General features: G+C 40.3%; 1 protein-coding gene across 50 annotated transcripts in view; it reads right to left on the reverse strand.

Moving 5' to 3' along the window:
- The window catches only part of SORBS2 (sorbin and SH3 domain containing 2), a 347,250-nt gene that overhangs the window by 171,623 nt on the left and 155,636 nt on the right, over positions 1 to 19,991 (reverse strand). For 7 of the 50 annotated variants that reach the window (XM_053900849.1, XM_053900848.1, XM_053900890.1 and 4 more), the window contains exon 2: positions 10,647 to 10,786. The gene's annotated coding sequence lies outside the window, so the exon portion shown is untranslated. Of the gene's footprint in view, positions 1 to 10,646; positions 10,787 to 11,152; positions 11,441 to 19,991 lie in introns of those variants that run through there. The other 43 variants (XM_053900852.1, XM_053900854.1, XM_053900861.1 and 40 more) reach the window with 24 other exon arrangements.

The following is a 19,991-nucleotide window of genomic DNA, read 5'->3' on the forward strand; positions in this document are numbered from 1 at the left end:
ATTGTTCTCTTGAAAGATTAGGTGCCATCAGTTTTTCCTGCATTGAGGTTGGTCCATAGTCAGAGTGTAAGGTTTTACCCCTCAAATCCTGTATGATTCACATATGATGGGAAAAAGAGTCTCTCAGAAATCATGACTGAAGCAGCATAAAAAGATCTTTATGAGAATACCTCATTCAATAAATATAAATTGCTTAAGGCAGTAGGAGTAGTTATCTGTGGTCGCTGAAAACAGTATTTGGTTTTACTAGTAAACTCCTAATTTTCTTCCTTTCTTAATTATATGCAGACCATTCTTCTTAAATTAATAAGTACAGTCAAGTGTTAAATTTATAAGGCAGTAATGTTCACTGAGAAACACGAAATGGTTTTCTGCCAAGTGTTTTTACACAAATGCTCTCATTTAGTCATTCAGAATATTGATTAGGAAAAGGATATGTGTGAATATATAAAATTCTGATGTGGACACAGATGACTTTTAACTCCCAATGCTTTTTGTTTAATTTCAGTATCCAACATAGATAAAATGTTCTAAGGAAGGGAAAAATCTCACTGCAATCAAATTTTCTCAGCTTAGCATAGAAATTATCACTTTGCTTCTAGACACGTTTTTACAGGTTTTTGCACAAGCTGTGCTTATTATGTGATGAATCCCCCCATGTGAGACAAAGCCTGAATGCCAACTCTAAGTAAATTTTGGAACATGAAATACATTCATTAATTTTTAAAGTAGAGTTGCTCAAACACAAACTAAAATGTATTTTATGTTAAAGATCCGTAGTCATCTTAAAAAAAAAAAATATATATATTTACAAAAAACACTTTCATTATTCTTTCCATAATAAATCATCTAATTCCTACTGCATTTACTTTTTCACTGAGTTTTTTTATTCTTCTTATTTTTGAAAACTGTATCATAAGCTACGGCCTTCTGTGTTATCAATATAAAGTTTAGAAACTTGTTTATATCTAACTTTGGTTTAATTCTGCCTTGAATGAAGATAATTATATTTTCCTTGATAAAAAGGAAAATTTCAATGATTCAACTTCATGTCAGAAATATTGATTTTTATAGTAAACAATTTATAAACAGTTGTTTACATTGTTATACGAAGTTAACATGTTAAAATTTACATTATATGTGAATAACTTTTATTTCAAATTATAAAAGCAATTTATAGTTTATTTAAAATTTTAGTTAAATAAATTAAATAGAAATGTAAAATACTTTATATTCCCAATTATAAAATGATTTTTATAGCAAATAATTTGATTTCTTCTTTAAATTCCATGACTAAGAGCTGACACTCTATAAGCTATCTTACTTCTCCCAAAAGTAAGCATTTTTATTGCCCTGCACAGAGTCAAGGATAATGACCACTTCCTACTTGAGAATGTGGCCTGGATCTCTTAGTTTGACATTTAACACCCCTCTTGAATTAGCACAAAACTTTATTTATCACCAACACTGTCCTGCTGAATCTTTCAGTATAGCCTCACTGTTCTGGTCTATTCACAGATGTGCACGTGAAGGTCGGTCAGATGCCAGGCCATACCTTCTACGACGTGGCTCTGCTGGGACCACAGGATAGGGTTGCTAATCTAACTGCATGTTTAGATAGCCGTATTTGCATTTGGATAATTTTCCACTTTTAACCATGGTCTTTAGTCTCAGTATATTAAGTATTTTTAAAAGAGTGAATGCTTTCAGAATAAACAAGATAAACGTAGAATAGAAAATATTTTTGATCTTAGATCAAAAGTATATTTCTTAGCTGTATTGGGTTGTACGTTCAAGAAATCCACTTATAAGGTACCCGTATGTAACTTTTTGACATTCTTGGGTGTTTTTAACAGTAAGAATTTGTTCTAAAAGTTGAGTGCTGCAAAATGGTTTTAAAATGTTTAAATGGTCAGTTCAAACAAGCACAAAACTTCTAGTTGGAGCTAAATTCAAAACCGACCAAATTTCTTAGGTTTGCAAAATTGAATGAGAGAAGTACCACTGAGCTGAATGCATGTCAAGAGCAATGGCTCCACTAGAATTAAACCAATTCAAAGTTGTACTGGAACCAGGATATGCAACGAGTCAAAGTCCTCAAAGTGCAATGCTTTAAAAACACATGCTGGACGTGTGGTTTTCCATTAAACTAAATTCAGTTTCTTTTTTTCAAGCCAAAAGTTAGATTTAGAACAAGAGATTAATGTTTCCATACTATACTTCCTAATACCGAATTGACCTTCTGTAAGAGAACTCAGTATTTTCCTTAAACCGTGTCAAGTTGCTAAACCTTATTTCTTTTTCCTGCCTGTATCTTGTGTCTATCAGCCTAGTTATAGCCTTTTGGTCATTATGCTAGTGGCACATTCATGGCTTTCTTTGTAACCTTCAGATTTGCTTTTGTTTGCTTATGTTTTTTTTCTCAGTGAAGTACAGAAAGTTAAAACTTGTTATAATTCAGAAATATCTCCTTCATTGCTTGGGCTAGCCATTTTCTTATTATTCTTTGGCTATTATTTCTAACCTGTTCTATACCTTTGTATTGTATAACTGGGTAGAATGGAACACTTTAAAAATCTCGACATGAAAGCCAATCTACCATTTGCTATTTGCTAGGGACATAAAAAGGATGATGCGGCAGCTTATCTGGGTGTCTGTGTCCTCATGTGTACATTGGGGAACATAATGCCTGCATGACCAACCCCATGGTAAGAGTAATAGCGCCCTAGGTTAAATAGACAACCAAGAAAATCAAAGTAATTATTGAATATGAAATAGCTATGCATTTGGTGAAACAATCAACATACAACCTATTATCTCTGATAATACTGAATGGTACATTAAATTACAGGTGCAGTTATTTTGTGGACAGACTTTTAGTTTCTAGGGCAAAGGCTAGTTGAAGAGGGCAGTATGGAACAGTCCTGACGGCTCATGCTCCACACCGGCTGGTCTCCTTTTCTTGTTTCTACTTCTGTCAGATGTTCTTATCTATGTAAGGAAGAAACAACTGATTTCTGCCTTTCAATAGTACATTTAAGACTTAAAGACAACATCTAAGACTTTCAGTCTCCCACCAAAACTAACAACAAAGAACAAATTTGGTCATATTGAATTAAATTTGTTTCGAAATCACAGAAAGGTGGGCAGCATGTGTCCTGCTACTCTGAAAAAAATCAAGAAAGGCTATCCTTACGTACATACCAAGATATTATCAGCTACAGACTGAGAGTGCATATACAACAAGAAAATTTTTTTCCAGTGAAAAAGTAAGTGACTGATAATGTCACATTCAAGAATTAAAATAGAGGGGCGCCTGGGTGGCTCAGTCGGTTGGGCGTCCCACTTCGGCTCAGGTCATGATCTCGTGGTTTGTGAGTTCGAGCCCCATGCTGGGCTCTGTGCGGACGGCTCAGAGCCTGGAACCTGCTCCAGATTCTGTGTCTCCCCCTCTCTCTGCCCCTCCCCTGCTCATGCTTTGTCTCTCAATAATAAAATTAAAATAGATGTTCTGGTTTTGGTTTCTAGTATCATTTTTTAAATAAAAGGAGCCATGGCTCGTTGAAGAAATGGCTGATTCTAGGACTGGGAACAGGGAATCTATAAAATGAGCCTGAAGTATCTTGCAGTACCAGGGGGAAAATCCTCACAAGGAGCCTAGTGAAAGAGAGGCCAATGGCTACAGCTGGAACCATTTGCACAACGCAGTTTGAGCCACTACTTTACTTAAGTAGTATTGGATTATAATGCAAAGTGTAAAATATACATACATGTGCTCATACTGATACAAATGATTGAATTTAAATAAATTGGGGGAGAATAGACAATCTCTCCTGAAGAATTCCAAATAGTTTATGTAAATACTCCATCAAGAGGAGGGGTATAACTCTCTACTTCTTAAGCGTGTGCTGCTCAAAGTGACTGCCTCTGGAAGAGTACAGTAAGGAAAGGGGAGGAAAGATTCATGTTACAGTGGAGAAACCTGACGGATACTCCCTCAGCCAGGTGATCAAGGTCAACATCAACAGCGATACCTCATGCTGATAGTATGTGCACTTGATGTGACGTGATGAGAATGGCACCTTACCTTTGTGATCTTCCTTCCAAAACCCCATAACCCCAGTCTAATCGTGAGAAAAAACTGGACAACTTCCAATAGGAAGATATTCTACAAAATACCTGAGCAGTACTCCTCAAACTATCAAGGCCAGCAAAAACAAGGAAAGGCTAATAAACCGTCAGAGCCAAGAGGACACGACTAAGAAAACATGACTGAAATAACATAATATTCCAGATGGGATCCTGGAAGAGAAGAAGGACATTAGGTATAAACTAGGGAAGTATGAATAAAGTATGGACTTTAGCTAATAACATATCAGTACTGTCCATTATTGTAACAAAGTTACCATATTCATGTCAGCGGTTAATAGTAGCAGAAAGTTGGTGGGGGGTGTATGGGGACTCTGGCCCTATCTTCACAATTTTTCTCTAAATTTAAAATTGTTCTAAAATAAAAAGTTTGATTAAAAAAATGGATATTTTGGGGTGCCTGGGTGGCTCAGTCGGTTGTGAATATCTGACTTGATTTCGGCTCAGGTCATGATCTCACGCTTCATGAGTTCAAGCCCCATGTCGGGCTCCCTGCTGACAAGGCAGAGTCAGCTTGGGATTCTCTTTCTTCCCTTCTCCCTCTGATCTTCCCCCGCTTTTTTTCCTCTCTCCAAAATAAATAAATAAACATTGAAAAAATGGATATTGTTTTGACCTGAAAGGCGTCCCTCGTATCTACTTAATTTTTATCCTAGTATGAACTATTCAACAGTACCTAAACACAGCTCTACCGGTGGCACGCATGCAGTGTTCTTCTAACTCAGGTGGCCGTGGGCTAGCCTTGTAGTGTGTGTGAATCTCATAGACCCCACAGCTAACTCCCTTGGATTTTTTTCCTCCTCCAACAACTCAAAAATGGCAAAATTTGCAGGGAAGACCTTTGTTTCTCCTGGAAGAAGAAAAGGGGAAATAAGAGAAGAGCCAGGTGAAAAGAAAGTTGAACCAAGAAACTTAGGAAGGCCTTCTTCCCAAGTACAGAGGGAAGGGGGTCTCCTTTTCCTCCCACCTCTGTCCTAACTCTAGCCCGTGGCCCGAGTGGGCTGTTCTTCCTAATGGGTATAGGAGAGACTTAGAGTGTCACTGGGGTCTCCTACTTCATGATTCCCCAGGATAAAGCCCAGGATGAGAGTGGTAAGGAGACCTCACCATCTCCTGACACAGTTTCTGCCCACAACTTTTTGACAGTCCATCTTGGATAGATAGGAGAAGATAGGTAGATAGAAGATAGATAGGAGAGGAGATGATAGATAGATAGATAGATAGATAGGAGAATTAATAATTATAATACTAAAATTATATTTTTTATATAATTATTATTATTATAGTATTATAGTATTATAATTATTAGTATTATAATTATTAAAGGATTATTTAAAATACTTATTTCAGAGAAACTTATAATACCCAAATAACAAATAAATATTTAGTTATAAAAGGATGACTTTCCTAGAAATGATTGTTTTATCTGGTTTGGGTAAATAATCCTCTTCGGCCCTATCTGGGCAGGGACCCTGTTGTGTCATCATGGTCTGATCATGGTATCTGTCACTGATAACTATCACCTACACTAATTTTTTTTAAGAAAAATAATGCAATACTATAAATATGGGCTATAATAATATACCCTTAGAGAATGGATAAGTACTATGTGGACTCCATTTTTCTGACAATAAAGTAAGCCCAAGAGAAGATTTTTAAGTGACTGATTTTTGCGTTCCTAAATGACTAGTGAGGTCATTCTTGAAAGACGGTCTTTTTTGTGATTTAAAGAAACATTTGCATATGCACAAATTTGAAGTTTATTTTCAGCCTTTTTAAAAATTTTATTTAAATCCAAGTTAGTCAACATATACTGTAATAATGGTTTCAGGAGTAGAACCCAGTGATTCATCACTTACACATAACACCCAGTGCTCATCACAAGTGCCCTCCTCAATGCCCATCACCCATTTAGCTCATCCCCCCCCCCCTCCAGCAACCCTCAGTTTGTTCTCTGTATCTAAGAGTCTTTAATGGTTTTCCTCCCTCTCTGTTTTTATCTTATTTTCCCTTCCCTTATGTTCATCTATTTTGTATCTTAAATTCCACATATGAGTTAAATCATATGACATTTGTCTTTCCCTGACTTACTTCGCTTACCATAATACATTCTAGTTCCATTCACATTGTTGCAAATGGCAAGATTTCATTCTTTTTGATGGCTGGCTAATATTCCATTATGTGTGTGTGTGTGTGCGTGTGTGTGTGTGTGTGTGTATGTGTGTGCATACACATACACATACATATATAATGGAATATTAGCCAGCCACCAAAAAGAATGAAATCTTGCCATTTGCAACAGTGTGAATGGAACTAGAATGTATTATATGTATGTGAATGGAACAAGAATGTATATATATATGTATGTATATATATATATATACACACACACACATACACACACACACACATACACATTCCCCCCCCCCCCACAATACATATCAATCACTTCTTTATCCATTCATCAGTTCATCAGTTGATGGGCATTTGTCAGCCTGGTATTTTTAACTTTTCCCTCTTTATGTATTATTATGGAGGATAGTTTTCAAAATATCAGAGTCTTGGAGCAACGATGTGTTTAGGGAGAACCCCCCTGGTAGAATGGCCCTCAATTTTTTTCTCTTATTTCCTCTAGCACCTTCATTTGTGCATCTTTCTTTCATCTATTGTATTAGTTTTGGGATAACAAAATCAGATATAGTACATTATGAATAAGTCAGTGTTATAATGTAGCTCTTACACAGGAGACCTTTGTTACTGTCAGCTTTGCAAAGGCCTTATTTAGTACGGGATCAGGTAGTCATTTTGTACATCGCCTGCAAAAATGCAAACTATATCTTTGACAAGCCTATTTTAAGACTAAGATGATAAAATTTTCAAAGTGTATTTTGATGGCAATTTAATCTTATAATAAATAAGTAAATAAAAAATAATAAACGAATGACTGTAAATCTCACTACATTTAGTCAAACTAAATCTTTAGTGAGGTTACAAATTTATTTTGAGGAAAATGCCTCAAATGAGTTCAGAAACCCTCCAGCTAATAAAAAGACATCATCAAATCTGAGTTCTCTGGCTGTCTTAGCACCTTTAGTGGTCATAGTAGCATTAAGATCTTTCTGAAACTGACTCATGCAAGTTCATCTCTAGCTACGTAGGTCTCCTAACTGGTCATGTTTCTATTAGAGATTATTTACCCTTTCTGGAATCCTAGTGATCAGAATGTAATCCTTGGTATCTTTAATGAGAAAAATAATATGTCCCCTTCCCCCCAATTCAGTGTTCAGCCAATACGTATTTATGTGATCAACAAAAGAAAGGAATGCTTTCAGATCCTGGGCTTGATTATTTTTTGTTTCAGATGTGACAGATTTGCTGAGCAAAGCTCACAAGTCCCCTCTTCCTCTCTACCCACCACTACCCCTACTTAGAACACATAAACACACACACACACACACACACACACACACACACACCTTCAAAACCCTGCACCATCTGACTGTTAATACACACATCAGCTCTAGGTCACCCAGCTTTTCTGAAGGAAATTGAGTCTGCTGAGTACTCCTTTATTCTCGGTATACATTACATTACAAGTAATAGTACTGAACTTTTCAATGCTTACAATGTTCCCTAGGAGTGTATCGGTTGAGCAGGTGAAAAAAAAAATCTGGAAGTTTATTATTTTTCCACCAATATATTTGACACCACCTTTGGAGGGGGAACAAAAGGCATACTGTCAAGCGGATAGACCTGGACAAAATGTTACTGTTTGTTCCTCATGAGCACAGAGGTATATTTAAGCAAAGAAAGACATTCCATGACTCTCCTGGGACTTCCTTCCTTCAGCTGAATTACACCAACATGTTCACACCACTGTGGTTCAGACTGCGTTGGAATTTGAAATGCAGACTTCTATTTGCCAATGTTTAAATACCACAGCTATAAAAATTCATATTAAGATTGAACCTGGCCTTAAAATATCACCGAACAAATGAGAGTTTATTGGGGAAAATGTGTGTACACGTGAAATTACAGTAGAAGATATGAAAATAATGGATGTCCTTGTTTGACAGATTCTATACTCACACAATAAAGCCTCAAAGTCGCCAGAAGTCACCAGTTTGGGATTGTGTTTCAAGTCCAGGCCCACTGACATTCATGAAACTTTTGGTAAAACACGGGCCAAGTTTCGAGCAAGCCTGGGTAGAATACTTCTTTCATGTGGAACCTGTGTGAAACTCAGTGGCTTTGGCTAGCTTTCACCTTGAGTTTCACATTCAAACAATCCCAAGTTTCAGAGTAAAATTAAGGGGTGAAGGGAAGCAAAGAGGCAAACAAACAGAAAACCGCTCAACAAGAACAAAACAGAAAAAAATGAATTGCCGGAGAATGAAATGGCTGTCTGTCATCTTCCAAATGGCTTCATCTTGGTGCCACTGGATTCTGCCACTAAACTTATGTTGCCTTCAGCCTATATCTGCGCTCATCAATGCCAAATCAAGGCTTCCTGGTACTCCGGGGGAGAAAATGCTAGACCCTCAAAGGCCCTAGGAAGCAGTGAAGCACGTGCTCAAAGTAACTGGAGGGTTTAAAATTTGTATGCAGAAATGTGATGATGAAGAGACTCCTTAAAATGCAGATTTGAAAGGAAAAAGCTAGCAATTAAATGTCCAACTTTTGGAAATAAAAACCAGAGGGCGCATCTCTAGGTTTTCCTACTAAACTCAAACTCTAGAGCTTATCTTGCCTCTATTCCTAACCTAAAGGGACCTCCTAACCCATAGCATCCTCTGTAGCTACAGCCCTCTGAAAACTTGTCCTGCGGCCACTTGCTTTCCTTCCCGGCAAGGTGCAGGGTACAGAGAGCAGACTGTGTTCGCTGTAAGGAGCCACTTCCTTGGCTGGGACTGAAGCAGTCTCCTGACAGGATTAGGCTCGTTCTACTCCTAACCTGAACACAACACACGGGGACCCTGTGCCAGGGAACGTCAAGCTCAGTACCTAGCAGAGGACTTTGGAAACACCCTCTGCTTGGGCTAGGGAAGCAAAGGCTAACAGAGCAATGTAATTAACACACGAGTTTTCTTCAAAGTAAAGAGAACATTTAAAAGCCTACTGCATGGCGAGAAACTGTTCCACTTGGCCAATTCTAAGAAATTCATTAAAAAAAATTCTTATCCCTCATTTAGCAGATGTTTCACTCACATAGCAGACTTTTGGCTACAAAGCGTTTTTCTTTCTTTCTGTTTTTTTTCCCCTAGTTTTCCTTCTTAAAAAATTTCTTTCTTTTAATTTTTTGTCTTTTTGTATTGTTTAAAAGTTACCCAGAAGATCAGTGTGTTTAAAATGCATGTTTTCTTTTGCCATGTGGTCTGAGATACCAAATAAACTTCTTTGGAGACAAGAATCTAAATTCCAAGGATTTCAGTGTCCATGTTGAAAAAGCAACATTAGGCCCCAAGGCACATTGTAATTTTGAGGCAACAGGGCAACTCAAGGGAGGGGTTGATAGAATCAGGTTGTATGCACTGTCCTTTGCTGCTTTCACACGTCTGCTCAGAGGGGGGCAGAGAGTTGTCCTAAAGTCTGTATGGTGAGAGGTGAAAGACCTTCCCATAAAACAGTCTTTTCCTTTGAGTTGGGAGTTCCTATACAAGTAAAACCTCAGACATCATCAGTAAGGAAAACCAAAGCCACATAGATTATTGAAAGGAAATGGTATAAAAGCATTGAGGAAAAAAAAAAGTCGTTTTACTGAACACAGTAAATACCCACAATCAAAGTTAACTGCTGTGTTTGAAGTTAAAGTCCACAGATCAAAGTACTTTGCAAAATGTCAAGCATGAGCATAAGGAGGGCGAGGGGAGAGGCACAGAAGACTTTCCAGAATACTGTACTGTCCCGTTACAGAAACCTGCTAGTCAAAGACCTTCAGCTAGGTAAAGCATTTGCAAAACCAGGTCACCTGAACTGTGGCAGGAACATAAAAATTTTAAAAAATGAAACATAAAAAAAAAACCGCTTCCACATTAGCAAGGAACAAAGCAGTGATCCAAGAACAAAATAAAATAGAGCTATCTCATTCTCCTTAAAGACTAATTACTGACATTTTCTTGGCTCAGGTGGTTGCAGCTTTTTCCTTTTCTTTTTCCATGCCCTTAGAAAGTTAAAAATAAGTAAACAGTCTAAACAACAAAATTACGATGTCTGGACCCTCTCACTGCTGGCAGTCAGGTTAATTGGAGTTCTGATGTAGCTCAGTCACAGGCCAGTATGTATCACAGGTCAACGTGACAGAGAGCTTTGAGCAAAGTTTAAAAGTACAGCCACAGAAATGTCCAGATGCCATTGCTGTATTCCGGAACACCACATTTACCTGCAAATCGTGCACAGCCGCCCCATACCTTCACTATAAATGAGTTATGTCAAAGACGATCGTCAGACACATATCAGAAACCAATGAAATAATTCCAGAAGGAAAAAAAAAATCTTACCTACAGGCAGCTGGGCTCAACAGTTGCTCTAAACAGAGGAAGTAGGAGTCAGTGGCCTTTTACATGTAGAGATTGTTTATTTAGCCCTTTTTAAAAGGTCTTGAACTCCAGAGGTTTAAGATTAAGTCCAATCCAAGTGTCTGAAGGAAAAAAAGGCAAGAGAGACGGCAAATAAGAGAGGGAAAGAATCCCAGCTGCTGGGTGGTGCCACTGTTCTGAGAGCATTTGAGCTATTTTCAGCATTAACAGCAGCCGGAGTTGTCTGCAAAGGGATGAAAAAGCCTTCCCTGAGTCGCCACCTCCCTCCCCCTTTCCCCACGTGGTGGGGGGGGGGGGAGCACGAACCAGGAAACCCACGACAACGTGGTTCGCTGTACAAATACTCATTTACATTTTGAGGAAAACTGCCAGCACTGTTGAAAACGACAACAGCAGAAACAACTTGACTGAAATCTTAAAGACACACGGTGCCGTGCCGCAATCCTCAAGTTTTCCGAATGACTTACCTGATGTGTTGAAAAGAAGGTGTCCTCTTTGTGCCTTATTGAGAGGGAAGATGTTTCTTCTGCTGATTACTCGCTTCTGGGGGTCTTAAAAAATATTTTAGATCTCTCCGAGGAATGTCTGTTGTCACCCTATCCTTCTTAAGACTGAACACAAATGGTTTATTTCTCGCACGCACCTAAATTTCCAGTTTCGTCAACTGTGCTATTTTTGAAAGCTACTGGGTTAAGCTGTTGACATTTCTTATCTGTTGGCAGCGACTGGGGACCATTCAGTGACATGATGCAGACAGACACGGATCCCTTGCTTGTGCTTCCAAAGGAGTAATTCGGATTGGGTCACCAACAACGAGCAGCAGACTTGGGGCTTTCACTTTATTTCTAGAATTATAAATTAAGATCTAGGAGTGCTGTTCATTCATTCAGCAATTTATGCGGCCGGTACTTGGGAGCCTCCTGTGTGTCATACATTGTGAGAATAACAAGAGTGAGTGAAATAAACAGGGTCCTTGCCTCAGAAGGCTCACAGCACACCGAGGCAGCAAGAATAAAGAATACAGAGCATTTGTTACAATCTCTTGGTCACATGAGGAGACTTCAAACCATGGCCACGGGAGATCGGGATTTCTCTTGACTGGGACTGCAGGAAGATGCTAGAGAGTAACCTAGAGAATGCTTAGGCAGGGAGAAAGTACTGCTAAGAAGGGGTGGGAGAAGAGTCCCTGATCCTTAGTCCAGTGTGAAAACCACCCGGATGTATTTGATAACGGATGTTATGAAGGTGGGTTGCTAGAGGCTCAGATCAAATCCAACTGTGTCTTTACAGTTAAAGACACTGGTATTGATGATAGAAAATACTGAAGATTATGCATGATACATAAAAAAAAAAACGGTTACATGACTGCTATTTCAAGTCTTGTGATAAAATAGTGAAATCCTTCAGCTACCCTACACTATAAAACTATACGGATGGGGCGCCTGGGGGCTCAGTCGGTTAAGTGTCCGATTTCAGCTCAGGTCATGATCTTGAGGTCTGGGTCTGTGAGTTCGAGCTCCGCATCAGGCCCTGTGCCAACAACTCAGAGCATGGAGCCTGCTTCGGATTCTCTCTCTCTCTCTCTCTCTCTCTCTCACTCTCACTCTCACTCTCTCTCTCTCTGCCTCTCTCTCTCTCTGCCTCTCTCTGTCTCTCTGCCTCTCCCCTGCTCATGCTCTGTCTCTCTCAAAATTAAATAAACATTAAAAAAATTAAAAAACTACACAGACATCTAAATGAAAAAAAAAAGAACTATAACTTAAGTTTGAAATATCTAATCAAATTAAAAAAAATTTTATTTTAAAAATACATAGCAGAATTTTAAAAATCTGTCTAGAATCATGTATTTTTCTGTTCATTTATTTTAAATGGTCACATTTTACTATGTCACCAATACCTGCCAGTTTCAAAAAGGGTGCTTTACTTGGCAAAACAAGAGATGGGAATTCGGCAAATTGGAGCCTCAGATAGAAATTCTTTTTTTTTTTTTTTTTTAATTTTCTTTTGACTTTTTTTTTTATTTATTTTTGAGACAGAGAGAGAGAGAGAGAGAGAGCATGAACGGGGGAGGGGCAGAGAGAGAGGGAGACACAGAATCGGAAGCAGGCTCCAGGCTCTGAGCCATCAGCCCAGAGCCCGACGCGGGGCTCAAACTCACGGACCGAGAGATCATGACCCGAGCCGAAGTTGGACGCTTAACCGACTGAGCCACCCAGGCGCCCCTAGAAATTCTTTTTAATTGTTTTTCCTTTTTCCTCTGTACAGTTTATAATGAAAAGAAAAATACGTGTGAAAATGGGCTGTTTTTGCAACACTATGGAAGTTAACAAAAGGAAGACCACCAAGGCAGCCATTGGAATTTGGTTAAATTCCAAACCTCCTGCTTTCCACACGAACACTGAGAGAAGCCCATTGCCTCATGTTTAACTATTACTAGAGTCGTTTTACGTCACAGTCTCCTCTTAAGCGGACAGGTTCTGACCCTGCTAGCTGCTTGCATCCAGGATGAGCCCTGTCTTGCGTCATGACTCATCAAGGTCCCGCCATTCCCCAGAGATCCCAACTGTCCAAACAGCCAAGCAGATTAACACCTTTCAGCAGATTTGCTGGCACAGAAGAGTACAAGTTGGACTTTTGGCACATTTTTAAAAATGAGAAGATAGCATATTGGGTCTTTTCTACTCGCCCCACCGCCATGACTTTTACAAGCGACTGATGTCTTAGCAACTGTTCTCATAGTACTAATCTTCATGATTTTATCATATTTTTTTTCTCTCTTTCATTTTGGTTTTTATACACAAAGTGATTGAAAACAATTGCGGACGCTTATATGGGAGTGGGCTTCCTATATTGGTGCAACAGATAACGGCTTTGGCATAACCCCTCCTGTGTATAAAATGGGGATGATAATACTACCAATCCACAGGGTTGTGGTAGGGCTTATATAATCACATAAAATGCTTAACCGAGTAATGCCTGACACATAGCCAGCACTCAATAAAAATTAATACTATTATCACTGTTCTAAGTCTAGAGCTTGGCTGTCCAATATGGTGGATACATGGGCTATTGAGCATTTAACATGTGATTAGTCAAAACTGAGATGTCGTATAATTGCAAAATGCACACTGAATTTTGAAGACTTACTATAAAAAAAGAATGTAAACTCATGTTTTATATTGATTATATATTGAACTGTGAGTACCTCAGACATCCTAGGTTAAGGAAACTGTTAAAATGAATTTTACCTGTTTAATTGTGTTTTTTTTTAATGTGGCAACTAGAAAAATTTAAATTATATATGTGGCTTTCGTTGTTGCACACTGCCATCTAGGCCAGTGGTGCTCAAACTGTAGCAAGCATCAGAGTGACCTGGAAGGCTTGTCAAAGCCTTTGCCGGATCCCATCCCCAGTTTCTGATTTAGTAGTAGGTCTGGGGCGAGGTCTGGAATTTTGCATCTCTAACAAGTCCCCAAGTGATTCTTTTTTCTAAAAAAAAAAAAAAAAATATTTATTTGAGAGAGAGAGAGCGTGCACCAGAGAGCAGGTGCATGTGCATGCATGGGTGAGGGGCAGAGAGAGAGATGGAGAGAGAGATTCCCAAGCAGTCTCTATGCTCAGCAGAGAGCCAGATGCGGGGCTCGATCCCATGGCTGTGAGATCACAACCTGAGATCAAGAGTTGGACACTCAACCGACTGAGCCATCCAGGCACCTTCCCAAATGATTCTTAACCACACTTTGAGAACCACTGGTCTGGAGCCTTGCTACTTAAAGAGTAGTCCATGGACAACATCAAAGTCAACACTTGGAATTTTGTAGGAAATGTGAAAACTCAGGCCCCACCCATACCTACTGAACCAGCACCTCCATTTTTACAACATCCTCAGGTTATATGTGTGCACATTGAGATTTGTGAGAAATTAATATAGCGTAGTGACTCTCATTCCTGGGTATATGTGAGGCTTATCTGGAAAATTTTGAAAATATCAGTACACTGGACCCATCTCTAGAGAGTTTGCTTTCACTAATCCGATCGAAACCCAAAATATCTGAAAAGCTCCCCCACGTAATTCTAACATAAAAGCAAGCACTGAGAGCTTGGTGGGCAGTGGGGCCCTCTGACCAGAGGCAGAAGGAGCAGGACCCAGAAACCGGACATGTTCTGGAAGGGCAGTGAGGGGCAGACGCTTCGGGACTGTCAGATGCTGGGAGAATAAGACTCGAACAGACTGGAGTTGGTGGGAGCCACACGGTAGAGTTGGGTGGGTGTTGCAGCCAGCACGGGGAGACTGGAAGGAGGTGTTCCTGGCTTCTGCAAGTCTGACAGAAGCCCCCAGCTGCCCCAGGGTTGGAGTTGGAGGGAAGACTGGATAAAGAAGAGCATAGCCTTGGTCTCAGAGGAACCAGACCACCAGACCAAGTGTTGTCTGAGCAGAGATGCAGGCTCAGAAAATAAGATGAGGACCTGGTTAGAAAAAAACCTGGTGTAAGTCATGAGTGGGACCAGCTGCCATGTTGACCGAATTTCTCAAACTCTCTATAAGGACAGGATCGGTTTCAGAGGCTGGGTCTGGAATAATCTTTCAGAGATGAGGAGGGGGGAAATAGATAGAAGTGTTGAAAATCAGTTTAGTTGTACATTTCTTTCTCTCCTTCCATTGTGTGCAATAAAAGTTGAGACTCTTCTGAGCCGAGTGGTGGTCAAATTAAAACCAACGCATGCTAGGACATAGTTGACATAGATCAAACTGTCCCAGAGGATATCTGTATCTCAAAAGAGGATCTCGGTAAGTTAAGTAACTCTCTATTGATAGAACTGGGAGGAAGACAGGTTCTGGAGTAGAGAAACCTTCTGTTATCCTGCAGCACACCTTTGTTCCGCCTTTAAGTAAGCGAGCACTGTATTTGGAACAATCTCCCCAGTTTGCCAGATGACTCCTCGCTTTTCAGGTGGGCTCAGGATGTTCCGTGCTCCAGAGGGCTTGAGAAAAGGGCACTCCTCACTGGAACAGAGAAGGGGGGCCCACAGTGATCGTATTTAAAATCCTAATTCTGGGGCGCCTGGGTGGCTCAGTCGGTTAAGCGGCCGACTTCGGCTCAGGTCATGATCTCGCGGTCCGTGAGTTCGAGCCCCGCGTCGGGCTCTGTGCTGACTGCTCAGAGCCTGGAGCCTGTTTCGGATTCTGTGTCTCCCTCTCTCTCTGACCCTCCCCCATTCATGCTCGCTCTCTCTCTGTCTCAAAAATAAATAAACGTTAAAAAAAAAAATTAAAAAAAAAAATTAAATCCTAATTCTGTGGGCAGAGACCGTCTGTAGGTTCCCTTCTCACTTTATTATTTGGTTGTTTCAGAAGACATTAAACATGTGTAATGCTTAAGAACAGAGATTCTGGAGCCAGTGGGTCTGGATTTGGATAGCGGTCCTGCCATTTTTCTGTGACCATGGGCCTGTTCCTTCACCTCCCATTGCTTCCGTTTCCTTCCCTACCATGGGGCCTCGTGGGGTTGTTATGAGGATTAAAGGAGTTGTCTGAAAAGAATGTGGAAACGTCTGGCACATGGTAAATGCTATCATTGACCTAACAATGAAAATAGAGTAAAGTAACTGCAGGTTGCCATGTATGGTCAAATCCAGTCACTTTTTTTAGGTACCAAAATGATTTCCAGGGACTTTTATGGGTGTGATTTCTCGAGTGCATGGGTTTTGAAGGCTTCTTTGAGCGTTGTTTAAATTTTTTTCCCAAGAGAACTCAGAATTCTCGATTGATTCCTCATCACTTCCTATTATTTGTGAGGATCTCAGTAGGAAGGAAGTGAATGTAGTTTTCCCATGAATATTGTTTTCTAGGCTACATTTTTTTCTCCCTGAAGTCCTTTGAAAAATAAGTTGCACTCTCCATGTTGGAAGGCTTCCCTGGCCCATGTCAGTTGAGTAGCATTGTCTAATATTCCAGGAGAACAATGTATCATTCTCCTAGTCAAATATTTCAGTGCTTAGGGAGAGGCAGCAAGACTGCCTGAAACACCGGCATGAGCTTCAAAGGTGTATTGAAGCGGCAGAGTCTCATACTACAGAGACTCTAGAAATCAGGTAATGCTGATGGATTGAAGGGGTGGACCCCAAAGTCAGGCATGTTGGGTGCAAAATGAGCGCTAGATGAAGCGAAATAACATCTTTGATGCTTATCTGCTTCAACCACCTGAGACAAAGTGAAGCACGTTCAGTACCAATGGTGACGTGTGGCGGCATCTTGTGCTTAGGAAGTGTCAGCCAGGTGATCTGTGGGAACCTGAGTATGTTGAGTGCTGAACAGGGAATACATGCACTGATGAGGAAAGCCCAAGAGCTTGAGTGATTTGGGACCAGGCACACACACCCGACACACTTGTGCCCTGAAACGTAGGCACAAGGATTGGGCAAGAAGCCCCTTCTTAACGCCAACATCTGTGCTTTTGCTTGGGCTTGTGTGAATTACGTTTGGCAAGCCCCATCATACTCTCCACCTGCAGGTGTAGTTATTCGAAAGTTGTCGAATGTCCAATATCGAATGTCCAATAATATGTCCAATTATTTCTACTACCTGGTTACCAAAGTGAAGCAAATGTTTTCTTAGGAGATGGTGTGCCATCCTGTGTGTGCCATTATGCAATCTGGGGCCGGAGTTTCCCAAATAAGGTGACAATCTTAAGGAATGGTTAGAGAACTACCATCAAATGCAAGAGAGTATCTAGAAAAGACATCTTAAAACGTGTTCAAGCTCAGTTTTCTGGTTAAACCTTTGTCGGTCTTATATGTGCTGTTTGAATCCCACGTATAGTTAAAAAGTACCTCTGCTGTTTTTCTAACCATAGCTCTTCTTGATATTTATGTTCTGTTGAAATCGAGGCATACGCAACAGTTGCTAACTGTGGTATAAACATCTTCAAGATAAGCCTTCTTAAGGTGGTCTATTTAAGGCTCTGCACCATCTTCTTAGATTTCCGCCCACCTCTCCCTCCCTACCTTGTAGCCCCATGGCTTCTAGCCTGTCTGGTCTTTCAGTTCCTAGAATGGACCACACTTAGGGCTGTCGCATGCACTATTCTCTGTCACCGGAATGCCTTCCGTGCTCAGCAGTTAATGCTGTGCGTCCTTCAGGCAAAGTGCCCCTTCCTCGGGAAGGCTTCCCTGATCCACCCAAGGTCCTGTGTTTTCACTCGTGAACAATCAATCATATTCTTTGTTTCCTTGAGTGGCAGACTTGGTCGTGTTTGTTCGTGTGATGCACTAATGCTTTTCTCCTCCATTAGCCTGGAAGTTCCCGTTTCCCCTTCATATTGCATTTCCTCCACGTTTATTGCATTTGTGCCTGGCACAAAGTAAGTGCTTAATGCGTATTTGTTGAATAAATAAATGATTAAGCAGTTCTCCAGAAGGCATTAAGCAACACATGATGACAGTTTTGTTATAGATTTATCAGAACTTGTGAAATACAAAGTGTCTTATCCTGTAAAAAGCAAAAAACTGTGTCTTCTAATTAAGTAGCTATTTCCAGCCAAGAGGATTCTCTGAAATATATTGCTTTGTAGTTATATTTTTGGTTTAAAAGCTTTCTCAAGAGGCAAATGTCACTTGTTTTAACCTTCAGGCTGTAATATATTCTATTATCATAATAATTTACATAAAATCTTCTAACATAGGTTTGAAATAAAGCAAGTTACTGCACTCGTACATCATATCTCCAGACCTTTCTCAGAACCATGTAATAAGACTTGTTGTAGGGTGTATTATTAATTATAATCGCTCAGTTGAGGTCCCCGCTGTGAAGCGGTTAGGGTTGTTGAGAGAGTTACGTATTTCCTAGATGGTTCCTAGATAGTTATACCACCTGGCTCTCTGCGACCCATTTCTGATATTGTTTATTAGTTTCTGAGTAGACAGAAGAGAAACACCATATCAACAACGCAGTGCCGTCAGGCCATTGTGATTCCTATGGCATGAAGCGCTTTCTCATGTCCGTATTGTCCCTTAGTTATAAACGTACAATGAATTACTTGTCACTGACGAGTAGCTGGGAGATTTACAGTCTTGTTCTCTGGCAAAGGGCAAGGTGATGTCAACAGGAAAGGAAAGGAGAACTTTATGTGGCTTGGGCTACATAGCAGGAGTTGGAGGCTGGAGGCTGGAGGCTGGTATTTGCCATGTTGTCTTAGACGAGGCTGTGAGACCCTCTCTTCTACCTTGGGCAGAGGGATATTTGCTATAAATAAGAATGTCTGAAGATGAAAAGTATCTTTTCTGAGTGATTCAAAGAATGAATTAACCCAATAATCCATGGCACATTTCCATGATTGCCATGACCATAAAATTTAATTTTACAAGAATAATCACACACGTAAATAATACACGGAATGTTAGAAAGCATCCTTGTAAGTCACAGAGATGACGGTTAAGTAAAGAACAACAGGGAACGGTGGACCAGCATTCAAAGGCTGGAAGGAACTACAGATTCATTATATCAAGCGTATAAGAGAAATGACCTCCAAAATGAATGCAAGTCGGGGATGGGAAACTTCAGAGACTGGAAATGCTAATATTTTTTGTGTCGTCCGCCCTCTGAGCCAGAACTTCCTACCTCTTTGTGCAATCTGTTTGTGTGTCCGGGTGGGTTGCAGATGTTGCTGCAATATTGATCCCTCCAGTTGTCGGGTGGCCAGGGGAAGCTGGGGCTCCCAGACCCTCACCTCTGGCTCTTAGCAACCTCATTTGTTTACCTCGGCGTGACTACACATACTCTCCCTTCCAAGCATGCTGGCTAGAGAGAGGTTTGGGAGAGCATACTCCAACCAGCAAGGTCAACCTACTAAAAACAGCAACAATAGTCTTATTCACAAAAGGAAGCACGAGAAATAAGATGGTATGGGAGGGGTCTGTCAGAAATGTCAAGAAATGAGTAATGATAGCTCAATTTTCCAAAAAAAGAAAGGGAGTGTGGGAGAATACATCCAGACTTTCGGGATCTGGAGCTAGATCTGGACGGGCCTCCAGGAGAGGGCCCACCTGCCAGCAGCAGTGGATGTTTTGTGTTCAGACACGGGGTGGGGTTGGACCTCCGAGTCAAAGCCAACACCTTTTGCCTTCTGGCAAGTGCCCTTCTTTTTTACAGCAAGTGTTTCTTTAAGCATCCTTTTCAACTGAAGTTTCTCTCTGATACATTTCGTTTTGATAATCAAGTCACGATTTCCATCCTTATTCCTCTCTCAAATAAATGAATTATGTTCCACAGTTGTGGCAGACAATGCTTTCTACCTACTGAGAATCCAC

The sequence above is a fragment of the Panthera pardus genome, unplaced genomic scaffold, assembly GCF_024362965.1.
Source record: "Panthera pardus isolate Hobbes unplaced genomic scaffold, ASM2436296v1 HiC_scaffold_13, whole genome shotgun sequence".
Classification (NCBI taxonomy): domain Eukaryota; kingdom Metazoa; phylum Chordata; class Mammalia; order Carnivora; family Felidae; genus Panthera; species Panthera pardus.